This window comes from Zootoca vivipara, chromosome 9 (genome assembly GCF_963506605.1).
Source record: "Zootoca vivipara chromosome 9, rZooViv1.1, whole genome shotgun sequence".
NCBI classification, from domain to species: domain Eukaryota; kingdom Metazoa; phylum Chordata; class Lepidosauria; order Squamata; family Lacertidae; genus Zootoca; species Zootoca vivipara.
This window is the reverse complement of record NC_083284.1, coordinates 16397425-16423420: the sequence shown is the minus strand read 5'-3', so window position 1 is coordinate 16423420 and position 25996 is coordinate 16397425. Positions and strand designations below refer to the sequence as shown.

Below are 25996 nucleotides of genomic sequence, written 5' to 3'. Positions count from 1 at the left end.
GAAGACTCCCTGGAAAAGACCCTGATGTTGGGAAAGATGGAGGGTACAAGGAGAAGGGGACGATAGAGGATGAGATGGTTGGACAAACTGCGGGAGGCAGTGGAAGACAGAAGTGCCTGGCGTGCTATGGTCCATGGGGTCACGAAGAGTCGGACACGACTAAACGACTAAACAACAACAACACAACCTGGTCTTAGATCCAAATATGCAAAGACATCCAACAACATCACAATTCACTCATCATTCACTACTCAACTTACTAAAATAACTGAATGGGCCAATGCACACACACCAAATACAAGTCAAGTTTGGGGGAGTTTGCCCTGCACCTCTTGGCATCCTAGCTTTCCATACACATGGAATTCTCAATACCAAAACGTCACATCTCAGTGGCAGAGCATATGCTTCGAGTGTCAATGCGGGTTCTCCATTAAAGAGAGCACGATTTGCGGTGGGGGCTAGCAAACCATGCCTGTGGCAAAGGTGGGGGCATGAGTGGCCACCGTTTGATTGGTTATGGGCTGTTGTTGGGTATAATTGTATGTAGCAATTTGTAAGTCAAGCCCCTAGGGTATATAAACTTAATGCTTGGTTTTTTCCTTCTCTTTGGCTGCGTTTCTGATCCCCCCCCTCCCTCCCTGTTTTTAGGCCTCTGTGTTGACATTGCTATGACTTTTCTTGGTCGCCTGTATTCAGGGGCCGGTAGGAATTTTTCCCATCTGGCTGATTGGCTGGTGCCATTTGGGTTTTCGCCTACTGCATAGCAAATAGTCACAACTTGTAAGGTTGGCGGTTAGGCATTGGTTATTTTGGTTGTATTAAGGGTCTTATTGATTAGTTGGCCCCAAGTTTATGCCTGAGTGGTGGGGAAATCCTGGTCAGGAATACAGGGGCTCTATGCTGTGCCCGTAACCCCTAGGTAGGGGCCAGGACGGCATATTGATGCCTCTGGGAGCCTGAAGGGAGAGGGGAGAGTTCTGTACACCCGGTCCCCGTCTCTCCTTGTTTGGATTTCCCCGTGTTGACAAGGCAAGTTATTATTTTATTACCATTTCTGTCCTTAGGTGACAGTTGGGAACCAATGCCTACGCAACCACTCACATTGTTTTGGATTTAATAAAGTTGTGGCCAAATTCATGCCAAAAACCATTAAACTTAATCCTGTCTACGTTGTGATTTATTTAGGGGTGGTTTGGGGACCTCCACACGCAATGGTTCCTGGTTCAATCCCCTGCATCTCCAAGTAGAGCTAGGAATATTAGTTCCTGAAATACTCGGAGAGCTGCTGCCAGTCAGTGTTGACAGTACTGAACTAGATAGACCAATGGCCTGGCTCAATACAAGGCAGCTTCCAATGTTCCTATGGCAAGCTGCTCAGACTGAGAAGCAGAGTCAAATGTTATGCCTTTAAAGGGCCTGCAGGATCCTGACTGGCCAGAGCAAGCTTCCACAATGTGAAAGGGAAAAGGGAACTCCCTGTATACATACAACTGTCACTTCACACACCCGCTAAATGCAGAGCTAGGGAGAAGGCACAGTCACTGTGTGTGACAGTACTGGGGTAGGGGTATCCCATATGGCCTTCTAGCTCCCATGATGCACTTCTTCAACATGCCAGGGTGATCATTTGAACCACCCTCCTGTGTTTTGTTTTGTTTTTTAATCACAGACATAGGGAAACATAAAACAATTCCAGAGATTTGTGTTTTTGCTAAACTGAAACTTTTTCTTTATTATCTATAAAGGGCCTAGAATTGGCAGGTGCTAGTTTTAAACACCACCCACTCCCAAAACAGGAGTGTATGGGGTGTTAGGGGAAGGGTAGACCCTGCTTCTAGAGTAGTCTGTCCACCGTTGGTCCCCACCCTGCACTCAGCTCTCACCTCTGGCTCCTAGAAGCTGTCAGTATGGGACAGCAGCTCACTTGCCAATGTCGGCTAGAGGGTGCCGGTACCTGCATGCCCAAAGCGGCAAGCCTGAGCACACGCAAGCCAAAGACAAAATGCACCTTAAAGAACGAGATGATAAAAATTAATTATGAATGATCCTAATGTTACTCCCAAATCAGAAGGCTCTGTTAATTGTTACACGGCACATCTGCCATTTTGCCTGAACATATGGTGGAGAAATGGATCAGCAATTGCTGAGTAAGGGAAAGCAGAGCAGTGGGATCTCGGAGCGGGGGGAGCAAACAAATTTTTAAAAGGAGGACAGGATGTGTTCATCAACGCATGGCTACTGTACATTTTACAACGGAAAGGAGGGTGGGACAGCAGTGTGCTTGTATCTTCACCTCTCCAATTTCCATAGCAAGGATTATTGGCTGAGCAGACCCACTCCACCCTAAAGATATTGCTGGGTGCTCTGCTTTGGCAGCTGCATTCATTAAGCTCTCCAATGCTCAGTCCTCCAACAGTGCAAACACCAAGAGGGTATATTCTCTTTTGGTACTAGAAAAAACACAGTGATCCTACAATGCAGTACAGTTATATGCAGGAGGGGGGGGACAACATCTTGGTCACCGCTCTAGCTCCTTTCTTGCAGACATGGTGCAGAGCATCACCAAGACCAATTTAAGATTTCTTTTTTCCACTGGAAACAGACTGTTTTAGAGGAGGAGGAAGGCCCCACCCTTAGGAGGATATTATTGCTGCTTTGGATGGGCATACGCCCAGAGGAGCTGTCCAAAAGTATTTGAAAGAAAACAATTGTTCCTGTCTCCTGATGCTCACAGAATAGGGGAATTTCAGGAAACCATCCCAAGACTTATTGATAATGAAGACAGTGAGCTGCCAGGTCATGTGGTAGAAAATGGTAGGGTCATGCAAACGGTCCAAATCAGGCTGATTTGTATCAATTTGTGCCAGATGCAGATCAGGTTGAGGCACCTATTCAATTGCTACAGAGCAGGTTGTGTGGACTCAAATTGATTTTGTATCTATTTGTGCTGAACCAGAACTAAAAAAAAGCCAGATCTAGCTTTCTCTAAAGCCAGATCTAGCTTTCTCTAGACAGGAACATACCTAGCTTCTTTCCTTCCCTCCCACTCCATACTTCTGGGCAGTCAATTCAAGTTGGGGGGAAATGGCCCAAGAGCAAAGGGCTAACCACAAGAATGGCCTCCTGGATAAGACTTGTGGCCCATCTAGTCTAGCATCCTGATCTCATTGGCCACCAAGGTGCTTATGGGAAGCCCGAAAGCAGGACAGGTAAAACAGCACCCTCCCCTCCTGCAGCTACCAACAGCTGGTATTTAGATGCACGCTGCTTTCCATACCACTACTTCAGTCCCACAGCCCTAGTTTAAATTGCCTAAACTAAAGAAAAGGACATTAAGTGGCCCAGGCAAAAATCTAGTTTGTTCCTTGATGCAAGTGCACACATTCTGCATGCGTGAACTATCACCTCCTGATTCAAGTTCTGACATCTTTACTTAAAAGGGATCTCAGGTGTTGGGGCTGGCAAAGTTATCAAAAACTAGCAAGCTGCTGCCTGTCAGTGGGGCAAAGAGATGATCTTAGATGACCTTAGTTCTCCTGCAGAAGTAGCAGCACATCTGGAACATATGAGAGGGCTGCTTGTTTGCAATAAAACCTCATTTCAGTTACATAATAATAATAATAATAATAATAATAATAATAATAATAATAATTTATTTATACCCCGCCCATCTGGCTGGGTTTCCCCAGCCACTCTGGGCAGCTCCCAACAGAATATTAAAAACACAATAAAACTAATAATAAAACTAATAATAATAATAATAATAATAATAATAATAATAATAATATGCCATCCCTCTGACTGTGTTGCCTATCCAGGGCTACCTTCAGATGTCTTCTAAAAGTCATATACATGTAGTTCTTTCTCTGCTTGACAGGAGGGCATTCCACAGAGCAGGCACCACTACTAAGAAGGCCCTCTGCCTGGTTCCCTGTAACCTCACTTTTTGCAGTGAGGGAACCACCAGAAGGCCCTCGGAGCTCGATCTCAGCATTCAGGCCAAATTATGGGGGTGGAGACGCTCCTTCAGATATACTGGGCTGAGGCTGTTTAGGGTTTTAAAGGTCAGCCCTAACACTTTGAATTGTGCTCAGAAATGTACTGGGAGCCAATATCAATCCTTTAGGACTGGTGTTATATGGTCCCAGGAGCCACTCCTAGTGACTGGTCTAGCTGCCGCATTCTGGATTTGTTGTAGTTTCAGAGTCACCCTCAATGGTAGCCCCACATAATTAAAATTAACAGTAAAATACACTTAAATACACTGGTATTTAAAAACACTTGAAACAGATTAAAATACCTGTAGCCTCCATTAGTCTGGATAGGCTTGGCTAAGCAACTATGTTTTCAGCAGGAGCTGGAAAGAATACCCGCAGCGTTCGCAACCCACAGCACCACATCTGTGCACGTGCGGGTCACTATTTGGTGTTCTGCGCATGTGCAAAGTGCAATTTAGTACTTCTGCACATGCGCGAGTGCTGAAACGTGGAAGTAACCCATTCCGGGACTTCCGGATTCGGCACGGTGCACAACCCAAAACGTGCAACCTGAAGCGGCCGTAACTCAAGGTATGACTGTACAGGCAAGGCACCTGCCTGGTGTAAATAGGCAATGAGTTCCAAATTGTAGGTGTGCCAGGCTAAAAGACAATTTCTTGCAAATGTGGAAAGAGTATTATGTGGCACCTATAAGAGTGCCATTTCTGCTGATCCAAGTAGTGAAGTGGGCACATATGGGGTAAAGCAATACTGTGAGTTAACCAGCCCCACGCTGTTAAGGACTTTATACGCTAACATTCACATCTTGAACTTGGCCCAGACTGATGCAGCTTTGAGAATGGAGAGATTCCTCTTCCTTTACAGAGTATATTTGTGCCTTCATCATAAAAGGGCACAGGAGGTGGTAAAAGAATGAATAACCTGGGTAACATAATCGCCTATAAATATTACATCAAACAAGAGCCTCATAGGAGCGATGCAAAGCCTAAAAGCGCATAAATGAAGATAACTCTTTCAAACTAGGAAAGGTAATCGTGCCCCACCGGATGGCGTCTGACCCTTTCCACAACTTCTGGCTACAGTTAATTAAACAAATGCTCCCCATGGACTATCTGATCTCCACCGACTCCGGGCAGAGTGATTCCATACCACCCAGGCACCCGGTATGCTTTTCATTTCCATCCTCCTGCCCCATACAATAAAAGGACACCCCCTTTTTTCAAATTACCTTCTTATCTAAGAACTGAACCCTGCCACAAGCTCCTATTATTTAATTCTTAATGCACTGCACACAGAACATCACAGTGGCTGCTATTTCACAGTCGGGGGATGCGGACAACAGAGGAGCTTGGTAGGATGTAAGTTACTCAAGCTCACCTGCCTGCCTGAAGAAGAAGAAAACAACATTCAATGGCTTGAAGACACAAGGAAGGGTACATTTAACAGAAATAAGGAGGCACTACCCCACCTTCCTTATCCTGCTTGGATTCCTTTGATAACTCGCAGCCAGCTTCCGATACAGCAATGTTGCATGCAAGCACTCGTGGATTTAAATTGCTGCTCAACAGCATGCACTGCCAATCTAGTCTCTTCCTCTTCAGAGCTAGAAAAGGCACAGAAATGGGGCAACCAAAGTGATTGACGGGTTGGAGCATCTCCCCTATACAGAACAGGTAAGAAAGTAAGAAGAACACTATTGAATCAGGCCAATTGCCCATCTTGCCCAACATCCTGTTATCACAGTGGCCAGCCAGATATTATTATTGTTATTACTAGCATTATATATTAAATTTGTATACCACCTTTCATCCATAGATCTCAGGGCAGTTCACAACATAAAATTATAATATAAAAACCACAAAATACATAGTAGAAATAAGAAAAACAACAAACCAATAATTCCCCCCTCCCACAACACTTTTAAAAGGGCATTGGGTATCAATCAGCTAAAAGTCTTGTTGAAGAAGAACATTTTTGCCTGGTGCCTAAAGAGATGTGATGAAGGTACCAGGTGGGCATCCCTAGGGAAAGGGTTCAGCAAATGGGGAGCCACCACAGAAAGGTTCTCGTGTTGCTGCCCTCCAGACTTCTTGCAAAGGAGGCACATAAAGAAGGGCCTCAGAGGATGATCTCAGCATCCAGGTGGTCCTTGAGGGGGAAAGAGAGAGGTTTATATGTACTAATGAGGAACAGTGAGGAGGTGGTGGGCAGAGAATTTTTATTTTTATTTACTTTCCTTCACAACAGCAGAGCCAATAAAACTAACTAGAAGACGGCTCAAGATAGATTCATGGAGGGAGATGGAGAATAGAGCTAGTGTACTTTTTTCCAGTGCAGAGCTTTCAAGATACTAAAACACTTGAACAGGGCATATGTTTCCACTCAAAAAAGGCCCATCCACCACTCTCTTCACTGCCACATTCTCTTTACCATTATTACACCATGTATTTATAACCAATGCCACCTTGACAGGGTTAACAGTTTGCTTCTGCCAAGTGTAATGACTCACAGTTCCACAGTTTCTCACTGAGGAAGCCATAAATGGGTTGCAGCTCCAATCCAATGGATGGTTCAAAATGATAGTCAGGACTGTATCATCACACATTTCCTTTATTTTGTTTCGTCTTAAAAACAAGCCAACATGCTTGTTAACAGATTTATAGCTTGATCCCCCAAGGAAAGTAGACTTGAAAGTAAATCCCACTAAATTCAATGAGACATAGTTCCAGGAAAGCATATGCTCAGGACTGCAGCCTTATTTGGTTAGGAAAAGGCAATAATTAAAAAACCAGCTTAATCAGTGTGGACTCTCCACCCGGTGGCACCTCCTTTTGCTCAGTATAAAAAAGACAGAAAGACACACCCTCCACACCCAAAAGGAAAATATTACAGTATTAAACTTTGGCCAAATAATATTCATGGCTGCAATGATGAGTGGCAAAAAATAAGCCTTCTGAAAGTCAACAGACCAGCAATAAAAAGAATAAACAGAACTTCCATAGACTCCCACCCCACCACCCCATTCTCCTTGGTTGCCTTCTATTAGGGTAACTACTTAGGCATCACCAAATAAACCCGGATTTGCTTTAAAAATGCAATCTTTAGGCACCAAACAAAACCATTCCTCTGTAAACAGTATGTGGGTTTTCTGTCTGTTTGGTTGTAAGTCGCATTACCCTGGGCAAGATAAAGCGACTAACAAATTCAATTAATAATAATAATAATAATCTAATTTGTGTGTTTTGGTGCAATTTTAGAAATAGTTTCTATAAAGGGAGGGGCATGCAATACATCTCACCTTAGTGGAGAAGACTGGGACCAAATGACTTCTGGGCCTATTCAGACTGTTGTTCTCCCTTCTTAGGGTGTGCTGTCTTTAAACTAGATTTGGACCAGTTAGTTCTTCAAATAGACAGAGGACTCCCCTCTGACAGCTCTTCAAATAAGAAGGATGTCTTCTGTAACATAGGGAAAGTGGCCACCCTACCCTCTATGCATGGAACGGCTATCCATGAACATATAACTGACTGGTTCTGCAGAAGATTAGTATCAACAGATGTCATAATCTGTTAACTTGCACAAGTGACCCTACACTACCACCCCCTTTTGCAAGCAGGCTCCTTTCTACACATGATTTCCCCTATGGACTACGGAAAATGAAGACTTAGCCAGACCATACACAGGCAGAGAGTCACAGCAGTAACCATAAAATAGGTTATAAACATAAGACACAGCTATAAACATAAGATAGGATCAGAGCAAATGAGCAACCAGTCCTACCACCTGTTTTTTTTGCAGTAGCCACCCAGATGCACCTGGGAAGTGCACAAGCAGAGTGTGAAGGCAACAGCCTTCTCCTGCTGTTACTCCCCAGCAAATAGTATTTGAAGCTACACTGCCTTTGCATATGGAAGTCTCACATACTGTAGCTTTTTGGTCTAATACCGTAGCCACTGACACAGTATAGCAGCATTTGCAGGAATGTCTACCAGTTGTCAACAGCTGTGTTTCAGGCACTGTGGCAAGCTGTGGTTTGCAATCGGTCAGCAAACAGAATTAGAAGCCATGGCCTGAAGCGGGTATTTAAACCATTGTTTCTCCTAGGTATAATCTGGTGTTATGCCTAAACTGACAAGCTAAGATTTGCAGTTGGCCAGCAGACCGGAGGCTCTCTTTCACTGGGGATGTTTAAGCAGAGATTGGATGGCCATCCATCAGGAATGCGGCAGTTGCACCCTGCATTGGGCATGGGGTTGAAATAGATGGCTTCTAGGGTACACTCCAACTCAATGATTCTCCATTCTGAGCTGCCTTCATTTGTCCCTGATGATGTATTTTATTGTTTTATAGTTGACTGTTGTGTGATATGTTTATCTGCACCTCACCCTGAAGGGGATGGTGGGAAGGCTATATTTCATTTGATAAATACATAGATAAGTTTCTCCATTCAGCCCTGCCAGCAGAATCTCGTCACTCCTCCTTCCACCCACTGAACAGGACATCAACCAGGGTTAGGATTGCCCACTCAATAACTTTTTTGTTGCCACTGCTATTGTGAAGCAGCTTATAAATGTGCAAATAAGCAGACACCAAACATTGGGTAGCAAACATTAGTGTGGACACCCCTTGCTTTGATGTTGCCAGTATTATTCAACAAGTGCCCAATGCCAATTGTAAAAGCAATGTCAACAGGAATGGAGGAAACAGCCTTATTTTTTTTAAAAAAATACAATTTATTTACCACTCAATTGTTAAAACAAAAACAAAAAACTAAACACCCTCTGAAGCAGTTTACAAAAAGAGCAAAACGGTAAGATTATCGGTACTAAGAGTTTTTAAAAGCTGTTTGAAACATTTAGGAAATAATGAAAATCACAGCTTAAAATAAATGTAGGACTTCTGTGGATTTGAGCAGGCTTGTTTGGGTACGGTAGCTTTATAGACCCCACAACACACTACAACCTCCCAAGTGGAGCTTCCCTCCCTCTATTGGTGTAAAATCAACTATTAGCACAACAAGGGGTGGCAGGAAAAAGTCAGGGTCAAGTTCTGTATCCTACAATAGAAGAGGCAGGCATTCAGTCAAAAGCTATTTGTAGAACAGAGGAACTCAGAGCCACCGTGTTTGTGGCTTCAATTGTCTGCTTTAATCTGCACTCACCAGAGCTCAAGGGTAATTAGCTTAGCATTTAGGACTCTGGCCAATTGTGATATGCTAATTCCTTTACATTCTGGCTAGGTACTAAAGATGCGATTAAGGTTGCAGTGCAGTGGGTCTTTTGGCAAGAGAGTTTCCAGGCTGGAGTGTCAAGGACAAATCAGGATGTTTGGCTGAGTCAGTTCAGACCTAATTCTTCCCAGAAACCTCGCTGTAAAATCACCAGCCACACTATTATCGTAGGTTTCTCTGTCCTTTGTTAGGCTAAATTTAGAAGCACTCCAAAAAAGACTATTGTCAAGGAATATCAATTTTAGTTCTCCTAATGCAAAATCCACAGGAATCACGGAACCCCTTGTTTGCGGCATTTATGATTATTTTCATTGAGAACACACAGAGTAAACTTGATAGCACACCAGAAGGAACATCTAAGAAGTTCAGAAGCTCTCCCCACACAGATCCACCTCACTCTCATCCCTATTTTCAAATTGAAAACGTGTATTTAATAAGTATTGTTAACAAGGGCTGAATGACAAATGCATCCTTGGATATGCGGTCCACTCAAAACATTAGTCAAAATACTCCTTCCTTCCTACCCTCATATGACAGCAGCAGAGAAGAGAATGTATTAGGGCAGCTGACCCTGCCTACTGTGAAGTATTTGTACGAGCAAATGCTTGTAGGTGGAACTCAGCAGAGAGAGCTGGGTTCATTAGGTAACAGTTCTATTTTCTAACAAATACTCTGTGAATCAATTTGCAGGTTACATGGCTTAGCACCAATCGGCAAGCATCCAGGCTCCCAGGGAGGAGATCATGGCCACTTTGCTCCTCCTTCAGTCATGCTGCTGCTGCTCTGCTGCCGTAAACTAAGCCATGGTTTGGCTTAGCATGTAATCTGAACCCTGGCTCATGGTTTGTCCCCTCCAGACAAACAACAAGATGAAGCAAAACTCTGTTGCAACTTCCAGAGGGCAGCAACTTCAGAGAGCCTGGAGGCGGTTGGAGGATGGATGGCAGCTAACGGATTGAGGTTGAATCCTGGCAAGACAGAAAGACTCTTTTGTGGGGACAGGGGGCAGGCAGGTGTGGGGGACGCCCTGATCCTGAATGGAGAGCAACTGTAACCCTGAAAGAGCAGGTGCACAGCCTCGGACTCACAGCTGTCCATGGAAGTGCAGGTTAATTCTGTGTTCAGGGCAGCTGTTTATCAGCTCCATCTGGTACGCAGGCTGAGACCCTACCTGCCTGCAGACTGTCTCCCCAGAGTGGTGCATGCTCTAGTTATCTCTCGCTTGGACTACTGCAATGCGCTCTACATGGGGCTACCTTTGAAGGTGACCCGGAAACTACAATTAATCCAGAATGCAGCAGCTAGACTGGTGACTGGGAGCAGCCGCCGAGTAATGGAAAGTGGATTAATCTGTTCCAGATGGTCCGCAGAGTACTTAAACTGAAGCATTCATAAACTGAAGCGAACTTTCCCATTGAAAGTAATGGAAAGTGAATTAATCCGTTCCAGATGGGTCTGCGGCGTTCGTAAACTGAAAATTCGTAAACTGAGGTGTTCATAAACCGAGGTTCCACTGTATTAGGCTCTTAAAAAGCCATTTCAACTACTGACCTTCAGCACTTAATGTGGCAGTAAATTCAAGGCATTATAATGTATGTGTTGTTGTTTGAAGTAATGTGTGTTCCTTTCCCCTCTCTTGCACCTTCTGCTAATCAGGTTCATTGGTTCATAGCATGCACAAACACACATCCTAGTATGCCGAGAAAGAAACACCCACACAATTGCCCCTACTTCATTTTCCTAAACAAAAACCTCCCAAATGATTTTGCCTTTCCTCCCAATGAGAATGCGAATTTTAAATATATACATATATTTTCTGAAGGGCACAGAAGAGGCAAAGTCGATTATTGGGGGAGGGGGGAGGAATCATATTTAAAAATGTCTTTTCTTCAAGCAACGGGAAGGGTTGGGGAGAAGTACTGGTTTGTCCCACCCTTGTCTTGTGCAATTTGATCCAACTCATACCTGAAATTTTCCGTCCCCCTTTTCTGTGCCTTTTCAAGCTCTTTGCCTGAGATTATACATCATTGTCTAAAAGTGGCCACATCAAAGATTTAATAGAATGGCAATCCTGATCCTTGCTGTCCTATTTTCCCAGAGAGCTACAATTCCTCCTTGGGAAGAGGGTTTGACGGATAAACCACTCTGGGATCTGTAGCTCTCTGAGGATAATAGTGGTCTCCTAACAATTCTCAGCACCCTTAACAAAATACAAGATTCCCAGGATTATCTGGAGGAAGCCAGGATTGTTTAAAGTGGTATCACACTGCTTTAAATGCACAGTGACAGCCATTAACTTTCATGGTTCTACAGTACTCTCCTGTACTGAGTATGGTAGTCCCCTATGCTCTCAAGAGAGTCCCCATTACTTTCAACAAGACTTTGCAAACTAATCTTCCTGGTGGATTGAGTCCTATTTCTGACAGATCAGTCTCAGCGGCCAGTGTTTTAGCTTTGCAGGGAATGCAACATCATTCAGAATTCTCTGACTGCATCAAGTTTCAAAACAGCAAGTCATTGCAGTGGTTCATTCCAAAGAGAGTGGGATTTTTGCAGAGAAATAGTAACAGCAGCTGACAGTAAGTCACTATTTGGCTAGTTCACCTTCACTTTTCCACCTGAAGTGGAGTAGTGCCAGTATTAACATCAATGTTTGAAATGAGTGGCTGGCTTCAAATTGAACTGTTTACAACATCCCCTAGCACCTGACACACAAACAAAAAAATCAATAAGGCTATTTAGTTTAGCAACAATGAACTGGATGTGGTGCTCACTGTTAAGCATTAATGGGTCAAATCCAGTTTTCTTACTGCTGGGTACAGTGTATGCTAAGAAATGGGCTGCGATTAAGGTGCAGATTTTTGATATTTTAATACCTTGCCCTAGAGATACCTCAAGAGATTTGAGCTGAAAAAGTAGTTATTGATACAATTCTGAAACTTCCACTGGAAATTTAGGGGTGTGCTGGAGTTCCTATATAAAACAACCTGATCCACATCCTTAGTTGGACCTTTCCAAAAGATTCTGCACGTTACTGTCGTTTTGAAAGTATCAATGTACACAACAAAATATTAGTTTTATATTTTAAAACTAAATAAAAGATAAAAATTTAAAATATTAAAATATATACAATTAAATACATATTTAAATATGTATTTTAGAAGGATGCCATTTTTTAAAAAAATATGTAGATGAATGCAGAACTGGAATGGCATTATGGATAAAAGCTGGCAGAAGTTGAAGGAACATCCCCCACCAGAAACAAGAACAATTCAATCAAACTGAAGCAGCCTAGGTGTCTGAAATCATAGTACCTTATTTACTTGCAGATTTAGAAATCGCTTAAGAGCTAAAGCTATGAAAGTAATGCACAAGACGGTAAAATTTAGAATCTGTATACAAAATATACAGATTCTAAAAACAATAAAACCATTACCACAAGTGAACTGATTTAAAGAGCTTGTTTGGGGCTAGATTTCACTCTGGTTTTCTGATGCTGAGGTTTTACCTTAGACTGCTTTCCCCACATTACGGTACTTCATTCTTCTAAACACCTTAAGGTGTGAGCATACAGAACTTAGGAACACAAGGAGCTGCCTTACATTGAGTCAGCCCATTGGTCCATCTAGCTCAGTATTGTCAACGCACATTGGCTGATACTCATCAGAGTATCAGGCAGGACTCTCTCCCAGCCCTACCTGGAGATGCCAGGCATTGAACCTGAGACCATCTGCATGTAAGACAGATGCTCTTCCACTGAGCTAAGATGTTTCAAGCAGAAACTTTTACAACCCCAAAAACTGACCCGAGGAATTTGAGCTGTACCTCATATCAATGATCTAACGGTTCACCTGTTAGGATGCTTGCTGTTAATAGAAACCCCACAGTGAGTGCAAGGTGGGGTTGGGAATGTCCTAATGTGATGTGGGAACCAGGTTTCATGATGTGGGAACCTGGCAATACACCCAGAGCACAGTACATAGTGCCACTCCTTACGTAGCAGCAGTCCCTCTCATTTAGACTAATAGATGCTGTAGTCTCAATGGCAGTCACTTAAATGTTACTCCTACCATCTGGATCACAAGCATAGAGAAAGGCCTCTGACCCATAAACAATTAAGGAGCAATATGCAATTTGGCACTTAAAAGGGCCAATGCTGAAAGTTGCAGAATGACATTCAAATAACAGCAGCTCTGGATCATGAAGGTTCTAATGTACTGAGAACATTGCCGTGCATGATCGCATAAAAAATAAACTAATATTCTAATACAGCAAATGCTTGGATAGCACTTCTGAAAAGTGAGCTAGCTACCTCTTTGCAATCTAACACAGGGTCACTTCATCATTTTAAAAAATATGTTGTCGTTTAGTCGTTTAGTCGTGTCCGACTCTTCGTGACCCCATGGACCAGAGCATGCCAGGCACTCCTGTCTTCCACTGCCTCCCGCAGTTTGGTCAAACTCATGTTCGTAGCTTCGAGAACACTGTCCAACCATCTCGTTCTCTGTCGTCCCCTTCTCCTAGTGCCTTCCATCTTTCCCAGCATCAGGGTCTTTTCCAGGGAGTCTTCTCTTCTCATGAGGTGGCCAAAGTATTGGCGCCTCAGCTTCACGATCTGTCCTTCCAGTGAGCACTCGGGGCTGATTTCCTTCAGAATGGATAAGTTTGATCTTCTTGCAGTCCATGGGACTCTCAAGAGTCTCCTCCAGCACCATAATTCAAAAGCATCAATTCTTCGGCGATCAGCCATCTTTGTGGTCCAGCTCTCATTTCCATACATCTTTACTGGGAAAACCATAGCTTTAACTATACGGACCTTTGTCGGCAAGGTGATGTCTCTGCTTTTTAAGATGCTGTCTAGGTTTGTCATTGCTTTTCTCCCAAGAAGCAGGCGTCTTTTAATTTCGTGACTGCTGTCACCATCTGCAGTGATCAAGGAGCTAAAAAATATAAAGAGGTGCCAGAACTCAAAATGGCAATGGCACTCACCTGAGAGGTGCCGGAACTGCGTTCCAGTGAGTTCCAACTGAATAAAAGCCCTGATTATATTGCAATATAGTTTTTTTAAAAAAACAACAACAACCTATAATATAGTAATAACTGTTACCATCTTGCTTTTTTATTATGTGTCAGTAAAAATGCTCCTGAATCAAAGAGAATGTGTACCTTTCTGCACCAACTAATACCTGGAGCTGGTGGGGGTGAAAGGAAGGGATATTGTTTTGAGATATAAAATGTTACTTCATTTATTATTCCAAAATTTATTCCTGGCAATTAGAGATTCTGAGACAGGAAAAAAGAAGAGAAAAAGAAATCTTCAATTCTGTCAAAACATTTTATTTTTTGTAAGTATTTATACTTACGGGTGTGCTTTAAAATCCAAAGGTACAGAACAATAAAACTGAAATCAATGTTATACTCTAGTGTATCTTTCCACAGAAGTCTTACAATGTCAAAGATCAATGGTTGAGGTGCAGACCATGTCTCAGAAGCAATGAAGTGATCAATATAATGGGCTGAATGAGCATCAAAAGGGCTATTTTAGGAAGATTAACTCCTCAGAGTGGGAGACAGAGAGACATATCTTGATTAAAATTTCTAGAGCCTTTGTTTCTTGCATCCGCACAATATGATTCTCTCATTTTTGTACTGCCCTATAATATTAACTCTTTAAAAAAAAAATCCTACACACAAAGTGTCAATTGGCATCTACATCACTCTTGACAGGGATAGAAATATTTTGCCTCTAAGCAATGTAGTTATTCAGATCATCTGGACTTTGTACTGTAAAAAAGAAATATCTCTGATGATACTGACATCTAAAATCTCATTGCTCACTTTCTTGTTGAGTGAGAGGCATTGTTGTAAGACAGCAAAAGGAGGGGGATTCCAAGCACAAAGGGAAAACCAACAAGGTTTTTTTATTTTAAAAAAAATCAAGTTACTTCCCTCCCCATTTCTTTTACTCTGCATGTCCACACAGCATTTTCCTATGATATCTGTTTTACAAGAGTCAGGGTTGAGCCCAGACAAAGTGCAGATGTGCAGAAGTCTAGCAAACCCTGCCCTGTCTGAATACAGCTTCTATGGATCATTATGTCAAGGGTGGGGAACCTCAGGCTTGGGGGCAAATGCAGCCCTCTAGGCCTCTCAGGTTATGTGGCTCAGCTACATCCACTCTCCTAGGTTGCACTTTTAATTAGCTATACGTTGCACCCCCTTTGAGCATTTATGTTTGCTGAAATGTGTTCTTGAACTCTTATAAAACCTCTTGTCGGCTTGCATGGAAGATAGTGAGGAGTGTGAGACTATGTGCAAAATGTAAAATTTGCATTAGTTGCCCCACCCACTCTCCCCCTGGCCCTGCCCACCACTGCCATCTGGCCCCCGCATGGGAATGTGGCCCAAGCTCTGAAAAAGTAGGGCCTCCTCAATGGATGTAGCTTCTAATATGTAAGACAGTCAGTTTGTCATGATATTCTAAAATGGAGCCTACTACAGAGTACAAAGAAAGATGTGTAACTCAACTTCCATTTTATTTTGTTAAATTTAAGAGGCTCACAAATAGCTTTCATTCAATACAGACCACACCAAGAGTATTGTGTATATTTCATTCAATATAGACCACACCAGGAGTACTGTGTCCAGTTTTGGAAACCACAATTTAAGAAGGATATTGACAAGCTGGAACGTGTGCAGAGGACGACGACCAAGGTCTTGGTAACCAAGCCTTATTAGGAATGGTTGAAGGAGCTGTGTATGTTTAGCCTGGAAAAGAGGAGACTGGGAGGAGATATGATAGCCATCTTCAGATATCTAAAGGACTACCACATGGAAGATGGAGCAAGCTTGTTTTCTTCTTCTCTGGATGGTAGGACCAGAACCAATGGCTTCAAGTTACAAAAAAGGAGATTCCGACTAAACATCAGGAAGAACGTTCCGACGGTAAAAGCTTTTTGACAGTAGAACAGACTCCCACTAGAGGTGGTGGGTGTTGTGTATTAAAGCAATAGCACAGCCAAGTATGTATTGTAATATAGAGTTTATTGTATTGTATTACAGAGTTTATTTGAATGTACAAGTTCCAGCAGGAACGTCTATCATTTGCTGGTTCAGGGTGCAGGATTTGGATCCTCTGCCGGATTGGCTTCCGCGGGAGGGAATCCGTGCCATTGGTTCCCGCCAAAAAGTATCTTTTCCCTGCTAGTCCTCTGTTATTATATAAGCCCCAGTTTTCCCCATTCCTGTGTTCTGGCTCTTACCTGTTCTTTGAAGTAAAGAGATGTTGTACCAGATCCCCACCTCCAGCTTCTTATCTGCACTGGGCTGAAATCACTGAATACCCACTACACAACAGTGGGCTCTCCTTCCTTGGAGGTTTTTAAGCAGAGGTTGGATGGCCATTTGTCATGGATGAGATTCCTGCATCGCATGGGGTTTGACTGCATGACCCATGAGGTCCCGTCTATAAAAACAATAGTGCTAGAACAAAAACCAACACCCTAAGATCCATGTATAGCAGGTATTGAGAGGGGAGCTAAGCAGTATTTTCCTAATTAATGTTGTTTGCAAAACGTAGCCTTTCTTACCATAGAAATGAGTTACCACGGCATGCATTTTTACATTCTAAGCGCAGAGTGCACATTGTTCTGACAATAACACAGTACACATGATAAATAATGGAACTGAAAACGAAATCGGTTTGTTTCCGGTTAAATTGATAAAGCAGGCTTAAATGAAATTTAGGTAAAAGTTAAATCCGCAAAACACAAGACCTAGCAACAAGAAGGGATATGGGCATGTAAGGCCATTATGAAGGATAATACCAGGGGCTCTGGAGATGCAAGCTCTGCCTAGTAAAGGAAATCATACGATTATTCAATCCAACCATGGCATCAAAATTTGTGTGTAGTAACCCAAAGACACAGTGCTCAGTTGCTGGCTGCATGCTGCCTCTGCTCCCATGCGAGACACGATGAGCAGAAGCCGGGGCTGATCACAAGTGCTGCCTCTTTAACAACTTTCTGTAAGCTAAAGGAAACAAGTGGGGGGGGGGCTTATTCAGCAGTGCAGTGAAAGAGATGATTAATAAACCTCTGGAATATTGCAATTACTAATGTGCAATTAGTGGAGTAGGAGGGAACGCGTGCCTGCACTGCTCTGACCTAGCCCCTCGCATGCAGAACTGAAGGTGATGTCAAGGGCATGACCTTCGCCTTGAGGTTAACAGATGCACACCATAATTTTCACGCAACTGAACGCTCTCCCTGTTCTCCTTCGCTTCTGCAAAGGGCGCAAGAAGATTCTCAAACCAGATCCCTCAACTGATTAGCACCCTGCGCATCTACCTCAAGCCTCAAATAGTAAACTTCCATCGTGGGTTACAGTACAGTCGTGCATCTTACTTACACAAATTTACGTGCTTGGTTTCAGCCAATGGGTTTATCGGGGGAAAGAGCCCGAAAGTCTGGGAAGAGGGTCTCAAGGAGGTGAGCAGGAAGGAACAGGTAGAAGGTGAGAGGGCAGAGCAGGTCTTCCTGCTGGGAGCCAAGGGGGAAAGTTTCACATTAAAAATGGCGTCCCTGCCACTTCTCTGCAAGAGAACTGGGAAAGAAGTTTATAACTCACCACAGGACTCCCTGCACTTGCCAGCCACCAGTGGGGAAGCCCTTCTCCCTCTTCCACTGATGTCAAAAGGTAATTATCAAAGGTAATTGTGGCTATATGCATATACTCACTCTGCCGGGAACCAAACCCCCATTTATGGTGTGATGCAGCTGCATCTGCCCCACCACCCAGCTAAATATTCCATCAGCTGCCCCCAATTCTTTGAAAAACGATGACCGTATACTTATAATCCCAACCTTCCTTAGGAGGAAAGCTAAGCTTAGGCAAAGCCTTGGATCATAAGACAAGTTACCGGTAACTTAAGGAAGTCTGTGGAAGTTTCCTGACCTCTCCTCTACAGAATGCACTTCCATTAAGTATTTTGTTGACGCAAGGATTTCTCAGACTTTAATTGTTCTCAGCTCAGCCCTTTGTAAAGCTCTCAACTTCAGTGGACTATAAATCATAGGTGTACAGTACAAGTTGATTTTGATTATAAAGCTACAGGGAGCTTTATGTTTTCCTTTCAGCACTAGAAACACACAAACACGCAAAGGACAGGAAAGGCACTGATGTTGCCTGGTGTTTACTAATGTGTTTACTTTGAGGGCTGCTTCATGAATTTACTAAATCATGCAGAAATTTACATGAGAACAAAAGATTCCCTAGCTGGGTTCTGCATTCTGCATTCTGTCCACCAAGACACTCAAATGTCACTAGAAAGTTGTAGAAGCAGGATGATGGGAGAACCACCTACATTTGCAGCTAAGCTTAACTCTGGTTTAATAACCAGATGCAAACCAGTCCAGTGTCAAAGTAATGGTCCATTTCACCCTGCAGCATTAGTCCATGTTCTCCGAGATTCTTTATAACTGGAGCTGTCAAGAGTTTGAACTTGTGACACTTGGTAAGCAATTTGCACAATGACCTCTTTGTATAATTTCTATCTCTGACCTATGTCGCTCCCACGTTGATTTGGAGTTCCATGAATATAAGGTACTCTCTCTGTCTGTCTGTCTGTCTGTCTGTCTGTCTGTCTGTCTGCCCGTCCGTCTGTCTGCCTGCCTGCCTGCCTGCCTGCCTGCCTGTCTCTGTCTTGTATCAGCTGCCCATCAGTTTCCGGTGCACTTGTTCCTTCTATATCCAGGCCAGGCATGCCTGAAACCTGCTTCCAGGGACAGGGAAGCAGCCCTGGGACATATGAAATGATGTCCAAACAGGGAACTCTACTGAGCATGTGCCAAGATTATTGCCCAATAAGAAATTACAAGTGAGACCTGCAACAAAATGTTGCAGTGTGCTTACTGTCCGAGTCAGCCTACAATGCTCTTCTTCAGGATACGCCATTCCATTCCCCTCTCCGACCTGATTCGCCATGCCCACCTCCCAATGTCAGTTAGCAATCTGTGACCACTAAGCCTTCTTAATCCTTATTGTGCTATTCTGGAGGTTCCTTCCCCCCCCCCCACTTCTGTTTATTTCCTTAGAAATTATACTGAGCGTTGACGTGGTTCTTCTGAGTGTCTGAAGCAATTCACATACATTACTGTGTACCGGTAATTCTTACAAGCAACACTGTAGGGTAGGTCAGTATTCATGTCTCCATTTTGCAGACAGAGGACAGAGGCTAAGAGGCAGTGGCATGCAGAAGGTATCCTAACCTGTTTATGGCAGAGGCAAGATTTGAATAAAGGGCATCCTCGTTTACAGCTCAATTGCTTAAGTACTATGTTACAGGTAGGTAGCCGTGTTGGTCTGAGTCGAAGCAAAATAAAAAAATTCCTTCAGTAGCACCTTAAAGACCAACTAAGTTTATATTTTGGTATGAGCTTTCGTGTGCATGCACACTTCTTCAGATACACTAGAAACAGAAGTGTCAGACCCTATATATATACAGAGGGTGGTGGGGGTGGGTGGGAATGGGAGATGGGCTGATGGGAGTGGTAAACCTGTAGATGGGTGTTAATGGCTGCTGATGGCTGCAATTAGTCCTGGGCTGAGGTGCTAAAGAAAGCTTGATCATGCATAATGAGATAAGAATCCGATATCTCTATTCATCCCAGGTGCTTCCATGGTTTTAAGCTTGGTAATGATTTCCAATTCAGCAACTTCCCTTTCCAGTCTGTTCCTGAAATTTCTCTGTAATAAAACAGCTGCTTTGAGATCTTGTATAGAATGTCCTGGGAGATTGAAGTGTTCTCCTACTGGTTTTTCTGTCTTCTGGTTCCTGATGTCAGATTTATGTCCATTTATCCTTTGGCGTAGGGTTTGGCCTGTTTGTCCAATATAGAGAGCTGAAGGGCACTGTTGGCATTTGATGGCATACACAATGTTAGAGGATGAGCAATTAAATAGTCCTGAGATGGTATGTTGGATGTTGTTGGGGCCAGTAATGGTGTTGTCTGGGTGTATGTGGCAGCAAAGTTGGCATCTGGGTTTATTGCAGGCTCTGGTACCAGTGTCCATGTTAAGTCTGGTGGTTGTATTATTGTGGGTGAGTAGTTGTTTAAGATTGGGTGGCTGTCTGTAGGCAATGAAAGGTCTTCCTCCCAGAGCTTGAGAAAGGGAGCTGTCATTGTCCAGGAGAGGCTGTAGATCTCTGATGATGCGTTGTACTGTTTTAACTTGGGAGCTGTATGTGATGACTAGTGGTGTTCTGTTATTTTCTTTTTTGGGTCTGTCTTGCAGCAGGTTCTCCCTAGGTATCAGTCTGGCTCTGTTGATCTGTTGTTTAACTTCATCAGGTGGATATTTTACTTCCAAAAAGGTTTGCTGTAGATCTCTTAGGTGAGATTCTCTGTCTGTAGAGTTGGAACAGATACGGTTGTAATGTAGGGCCTGGCTGTATACGATGGATTGTTTGGTATGTTTGGGATGGTAGCTAGAAGCATGTAGATATGTTTGTCGGTCAGTTGGTTTTCTGTATAAGGTGGTGTCTATACGTCCATCCTGTATTTTTATAGTAGTGTCCAAAAAATGTATTTCTTGCATAGATTGGTTCATTGTTAGGTTGATGGTGGGGTGAAAGTCATTGAATGTCTGGTGGAAGGTTTCCAGGGTCTGTTGTCCATGTGTCCAGATAATAAAGATATCGTCAATGTATCGTAGGTACAAGAGAGGTTTGAGTGGGTAGGAGTCTAGGAAACGATGTTCTAAGTCTGCCATGAAGATGTTGGCATACTGTGGGGCCATGCGGGTGCCCATAGCTGTGCCGCTGATCTGGAGGAACAGGTCATCACCTGGGTAAGGACAAAGTGGCAGAGTTTGGTAGCAAAGTCCGCTGTGGTTTTATCTGAAATGGTGTTCCTTATGGCTTGTAAACCATCATTGTGTGGGATGTTGGTGTATAGAGATTCCACATCCATAGTGGCTAGTATAGTATTGTTAGGAAGATTGTTCAAAGATTGTATTTTCCTCAGAAAATCTGTGGTGTCACGTACGTAGCTGGGAGCACTGATAGCATATGGTTTCAGAACAGAGTCCATATAGCCGGAAACACCCACTGTAATGGTGCCAATACCTGAGATGATGGGGCGTCCTGGATTTCCTGGTTTGTGTATTTTGGGTAGAAGGTAGAAAGTTCCTGGTCGAGGTTCCGCTGGTGTGTTTGTGAGGATCTGTTCTTGGATGTGTAGGGGTAGCTCCTTGACAATCTTGTTCAGTTCTTTTTTGTATGCTTGTGTGGGGTCTGAGTCCAATTTCATGTAAAAGGCATTATTGGAAAGTTGTCTGTGGGCCTCTTGGATGTAATCAGTTTTGTTCATGATGACGACAGCTCCACCCTTGTCTGCCTCTTTAATTATAATGCTACACCATAAACTATCCTGTCCCACAAATCAGCTATGAAGCATACAGGCTGTGTTCCTGAGGACAGAATCCTGTAAATTGACTACTACTGAACTTCACGGCAAGAGACAAGAAGAGGAAAAGAGAAGGAAACTGTGGGTCAAACATGTCTGACATTATATGGCAACATTTTGCATAAATTAGCTTTTAAAACACGCTGGGCAGAGGAAGGGATAGGTCTTCATAAGGTTCCTACGCAATCCTAGCAATGGCGATGCCATGCTGTTAGGAAACAAAACAGGCTCCCTTATGAATTCTACATTATTTACATTTGCACTATACAGTATCCTGCCATAAGTAATTTACAAACAGAGGCATCTGTCCAGAGAAGGTTATTAAAGAAACTGCTCAAGACAAGATTACGTGGGCACCCACTTCAGTGTAGGTTTCATTTCCATTGCAAATGCAGGAATCCTAAAATGAATCATGTCAGTGAGCAAATCAAAACATGTCACAGCCAGACTTTCAGGAGGGGAAAGCTGAGGCATTCACACACTGCTCTCTTTTTTATTCATACCGCCAAACAATCTGACATAATTAATATCAAATATATTCATAGCATCACCTGACATTTTATCCAGCACAAAATTGGGCTTTTGACAGAAATCTATTTTTAAAATGCAGCCCATACTTCCCGAAATGCCCTTGGAAACACAGTCTGCATATGTGCACACACAGTTGCACAGACATAAGGATTTAAGTTTAACTAGGGAGAGGTAGGCCCCACTGAGCGTAATGGGATTTGCTCCTTAGTAATTGCATTTAGGACTGCAGCCAGAAGCTGCAATCCAGAACATACCTTGGCTTATTAGATCTCGCTAAAACCAAAGCAGGAGTTACATAGGGTGGTGCTTGGCAGCACATTTTCAGGGGTATTTTCCCAGGCCTTGCCACAGACACTGTAAGGAAATTAATGAGACATTGAGAAAAGCCTGCTGCATCAGGCCAATGGCCTGTGAAGTCCAGCATCCTGTTCTCACAGTGGCCAACCAGGCCTCCTGTGGCTTATCAGAGAGCTAGGGAGAAGCTCTAATGCTCTAATGCTGTGACAGCCCAATGCTTCCATTAGCCATAAAATAACCAAGAGACAAACCATCTGCAGCTCAGAATGGGTAAATCTACCTCCAGTCCATGTAACTTTTGCATGTTGTTGAGTTTTTTAAAAAAACCAATATTGCCATTCTACTTCCATATGAATCTGTGATTTTTAAAAATAAATGCATCTCTAAATTATTAGCTCAGAAGTGACCTCCCCAGGGTGCAAGCCTGGGCAGTGTGTATGGAGGTCCTGAGCTACACAAACGGTAAGAAGCTCCCCTCGACCTCACTGAAGTGGTCCAAAGGAAAGCAGAGCAATATGTTTGGCACCAGCTTGGCTGCAGAAGTTGCTGGAAGGAAGTCTTTGGGACTACTGCAACTTTTGGACTAATGTGCGAGTTGGAATGTGGCTACCCATTTACCAATGCACACTCCTCCAAAAGTTGCAATGCCATTTTTTTGTCAGCTTAGAACAGCAATGGGGAACTCTGACTTAACCTTTTAAACCTCCCTTCTATGTCGATGTGATTGCATTTTCTCTTGTATCTCCTTCCTCTTCCTTTGTTGACTTGCCCACAGTCAAAATTTAGACTGTAAGCTCTTTAGTGGCTTACCATCTGTGAAACTCTGTACAGTGCCATGTATATTGAAGCTATTGTATGTTTAACATAACAGCATGATAAACTGCTTTTGAAAGTGAGGAAGCTCCACAGTGGGAGCGTTTTGTTGTGTGTAAAAAAAAAGAGTTTAAAATCCCACCAGGCTTATGAAAGCCATTAGATGATCTTTGGACCCCAGATTAAGTCATCTGGCATGAGGGCACACATGCACATATACATACAAATCAAGGTTACATACATAAATGCCAAGTCGAAAGAGATGCCCACTGCCTAATTTTGTACTGTTATCTGTGCAAATCTAGCAGTTGTTAATGGATCAGTCATGCAAGATAGCAAACTTGCCTGCCCTTAGCAAGATAATTAAAACTGTTCCAGCTGTGAACACTTGAGTAGTCCCATTTACTTCAACTGGAAAACTTGCCTGCTTGAGGTTAAGTGCTTTGGTGAATTGGGGACAGTGATAAACACATTGCAACTGGAAATGAATTTTAATAGCACATAGATTGTTAAGCAGCATTAGCAGCCAGTTAGTAATTGACCATGCTAGAAACTAATTATAAAAATGTTTGTGCTTGAAGGATTTTCATTTTGTTTGCTAAAATATTCAGAAAGATAATTTTTTCTCCATTTGGGTAAATGCACAATATTTCAGCTAGTTTAGTAGGCAAAGATTTTATGTATTTGTGTGGTGTGCACGTGCATAGATTACATACATACGGTACATACATACATACATACATACATACATAATGTGTGTTGTGTGTTTTAAAATACATAATCTTTATTATTTCAAATAAGTTGTGGAATATGAAGTTGTTGTATACCAGGCATTGGCAACCTCCGGCCCATGGAGGCCATTTATCCGGCCCACGGGCCACCCGTGAACCTAGCCGCCTGCTCGGCAAGTCCCCTGTGTGCTGCGGTAAACCAGCGCAGCGCAGCGCAGCACAGCGCGGGGCGGGGACTCGCCGATTGGCGCTGGAAATCATGTCTACGCAGCCGCAGAAGCAATTTCTGGCACTGCAAACATTTTGGAATGGGCAGCCAGCACCGGAAATTGCCTCTGCGTAGCCGCGGACATGCGCATAAGCAATTTCTGGTGCTGCGCTGCCCATTTCCAAAATGTCCACAGCACCAGAAATAGCTTCTGCGCAGTTGCAGACATGCACAGAAGCCGTTTCCGGTGTTTGGGACATGGGCAATGCGGCATCGGAAATTGCTTCTGTGCCTGTGCAGCCCATGTCCGGCCCACAGACGATAGTCCGTGGGAATCCTTTGGCCCACGGGCAGAAAACATTGCCAACACCTGTTGTATACTGTTGTATATTCTCAGGCTATTGGTCAATCTGTTTTGTCTACTCTGCTGGCAGCTCTTAGTTCTTTGACAATCTTCCATAGCGCTGTTTCTTTCTGAGATCCTAAGAGTTGGAGATGGACCTCCTGCATCTAAACCATATTTTCTCTCTCTCTCTCTCTCTGAGCCATGGCTTCAAGATCAGCAAGGCTGGAAGTAACTTGAGACCAATGCCTGTAACTAACTTGAAGCTGGGAAGTGCTAATTTTCACATGTGGCAAAATCCTATGCAGCAAAAACTTCCGTGTTGGAAATAACCCACAAGCAGGGCTTGAATATAAAGGAATGGCCAGGGATGGGGAACCTGTGGCCCTTCAGATGTTGTTGGACTGCACCTCCCATTGGTCCAAGCCTACCTGGTCAAAAGTCCGGGGTTACAGTGGTACCTCTGGTAACGAACGCTTCTGGTTATGCACGCTTCAGGTTACGAGCTCCGCTAACCCGGAAGTAGTTGCTCATGGTTGCGAACTTTGCCCAAGGATGCAAGCAGAAGTCACGTGTCGGAGGCGTGCGCGCAGCGGGAGGCGCCATTAGCAAAAGCGCGCCTCAGGGTAAGAACGGTTTCAGCTTAAGAACAGGCCTCTGGAATGAATTACGTTCGTAACCAGAGGTACCACTGTATAGGAGTTGTAGTGCAGCAATATCTGCATAGCTGCCAAGTTATCCCTTTTTTTAAGGGAAATTCCCTTATGCTGAATAGGCTTCCTCGCGAGAAAAGGGAAAACTTGGCAGCTATGAATATCTGGAGGGCCACAGATTCCCTCCCACCCCTCCATTTTTATGTTACGGTGTATTGGGGTGTGGAGGTATATTTTGCACTAAAGAAGGAAGGTGTGCATTTTAAATATAAAAGCCTGCCAATTTGTGCATGAGTTATAAGTGAGAATGAATGAAGGAAAATAAAATCAAATGTGAAAGCTGGGTCCCTCACATCATACTTTTTTTTCCTTATGAAGATTCATTTCATGCATTTAAAGCAATACCACATGGCCAATTTTGCCAAACTGTACTGTGCTACTTCTGGAGGAAGAAAACAGTTAGAGGGCTCTTAAAATCAGTGCCAGAAACTCAGATACATACAGTATAAGCTAAGTGTCAAATAGCTCCTTGAACCAAGGTTACAGTTGCTAAAATGGAATGGCTAGTTGCTATTTGGGGGCAAGACTGATCTAAAGTCTTATTTTTCAAATGATCGACTAATTCTGATTGATTCTCAGTTTAACACCTGGCTAGTTCAGATGACAACCCTTGAGAACTTAAAAGAAGAAAAGTCACTTGATTCAGTGACAGTCCACATATATTC

The 25996-nt window shown here is 43.3% G+C and overlaps 1 protein-coding gene across 5 annotated transcripts in view; it reads right to left on the bottom strand.

Moving 5' to 3' along the window:
* The window catches only part of CCSER1 (coiled-coil serine rich protein 1), a 706782-nt gene that overhangs the window by 611225 nt on the left and 69561 nt on the right, over positions 1–25996 (bottom strand). Inside the window, exon 1 of one of the 5 annotated variants that reach the window (XM_060278449.1) lies at positions 5467–15557. The exons of the other annotated variants lie outside the window; for them this stretch is intronic. The gene's annotated coding sequence lies outside the window, so the exon portion shown is untranslated. Of the gene's footprint in view, positions 1–5466; positions 15558–25996 lie in introns of those variants that run through there. 5 annotated transcript variants of the gene reach the window in all.